The sequence below is a fragment of the Triticum urartu genome, chromosome 1 (genome assembly GCF_003073215.2).
Source record: "Triticum urartu cultivar G1812 chromosome 1, Tu2.1, whole genome shotgun sequence".
NCBI lineage: Eukaryota > Viridiplantae > Streptophyta > Magnoliopsida > Poales > Poaceae > Triticum > Triticum urartu.
Window position 1 is genome coordinate 539620411 of NC_053022.1, and position 1897 is coordinate 539622307.

The 1897-nt window shown below is 50.0% G+C and overlaps 1 long non-coding RNA gene across 1 annotated transcript; it reads right to left on the reverse strand.

The window, feature by feature from the left end:
* Nucleotides 1–342: 342 nt before the first annotated feature.
* LOC125538103 lies at nucleotides 343–1339 on the reverse strand. The gene is made up of 3 exons (XR_007296239.1): nucleotides 1049–1339; nucleotides 743–948; nucleotides 343–574 (listed from the first exon to the last, which is right to left on the reverse strand). It is a non-coding gene; the product is annotated as an uncharacterized LOC125538103 (long non-coding RNA).
* Between the last annotated feature and the right edge of the window lie 558 nt (nucleotides 1340–1897).

Here is a 1897-nt window from a genome sequence, read left to right on the forward strand (position 1 = left end):
TGCTCACTTAACTCAGACCATATCTTCTCAATCTGTGATTGAATATCGTAATACTGCATGATCCTTTCTTGTGTCTTGCATTCCAGTTCGGCGAGCACAGGAACGACAGCAACAAGTTGTTCCTTGAGCGACACGTAGCTCTTGTCTTGTTGCACAAGTGCTGAGAAATTAACAAAAGCATCCTAGTAAAAAGATTAACGTAAGGTGGTATTTCCTAGAGATTTAGTACAAGCCGGTAGCTATTTTTGACCCAAAAAAGCAAATAGGTATCGCCAAACCCTATTACCGAAAAGGCTTTCGCTCCGCTTTATATTATATAAAGTAAATCGCTCGAGTCAAACATCCAACATAGTTCAGATAATAAACACACACACAAGGGGGCACGCCCCAATCCGAGTACAAGGTTCAATACTGAGAGCACAGCTTAACAAGCCCCAAATGAAAAAACACAAAAAAGCACCACATGTAGCAAGCTCAATCGGACTCCGGAGGAGGGGGCGGCAGTGCCACGCGGAAGGCCATCGAGCGGAGGTCGGCGAGGAGGGTGTTGATGGCGTCCCGGTCCTGAAAGCGGCTAAGCGGCTGTCAAAGCCCTATTTAGTAGCAATCTACAACTTGAATCATGCATGTTACCAACAACAGCCAGATTCCATCATCTCGTGGGAGCCAAGCAACCACTCAGGAAGTCAATAGACAACCAACCCAATTAGTGAATCATCATGACGATGATTAGTATGCATACCTTGATATACAGCTTGTGCTCCCCTAGAGTTGCCACTAACAATGCAACCTTAGCTTCTTTAAGTGGCCACAGACAGGTGCAGCTGGACCCTGGTCTGATTGGCATCGTCCACCTTCCTGCGGTACACCTCCAAGCATTCTATTTCTATCTCTTGACAAGACCTTGCTCTTCTGACCCTCACTTTCCCCTACCTCTGCCCAGATTCGCTGAGTGACAGAAACAAGAGGGCATGAGTAATCAACGAGGTTTCGTGTTTTACCTACACGTACACCAACAATCTAGACAGATGAGAGAGATAGAGCTCACCTTGTTCTTCAGTCTTCCTCTTGTCTTCTTCATTGGATCTGCACACATCTTATTTAGAAAAAAAATATAAATTGAGAAATCAAAATCAGATTATCAAAGAACCAGGTGGAAATCAAGGGGCAAGAAAAATAGAGGAGAAAGATAGATGTGCAGCCAAGATTGGGGATGGGGCACGACGACCGGAAAGCAACGGTAGGCAGTGAAGGCCGACTCCATTCCACCATCACCTGAACGCTCCTTCCTAACATCTCCCCTTCCCACCCTCCCCTACTCCTCCACACCCACCATGATTCCTGAGCCCGATCCAGAATCATGGTACATCGAGAACGTGAGGAGGTGCCGCTTGCGGGGAAGAGTGAAAGAAGCAGAGAGACGGTTCCTTCTTTCCGCTGTCCAACGCTGCCACACGAGCCGGTGGTGAGGCGGTGGCTGGCCGGCGTCACCCCTCCCTCCTTGATCTCTCATCCTCACCGTCGTCGACCTGCTCCTCCCCTACCACTGAACTCCTGCGCGGGGCAAGGATGGGGGCTCCTAAGGGGACAAGAAGGACTCTGGGCGGGGCGGCTCTGGCGTGATGGAGAGAGCAGGGATGGGGAGGCGGCCGCTGCACGGGGTAGCAAGGGGAGTGGAGAGCGGGGAAGGAAGGACGTGAGGCTCGAGGAGCATGGAGGATTGGTTGATAGGGTTTCATCAGGCTCGATCCACCCATGTCGCCCACTACCATCACGGTCAATCGTTTTTTCACACTGAAAGCTGGGTCCATGGGCAAAGGAGCCCCACCTGTCATTGACTGAAGCACGAGAGCATAACGTGAAGAGAAACGAATGGCTGGATATTTGACAACACTGT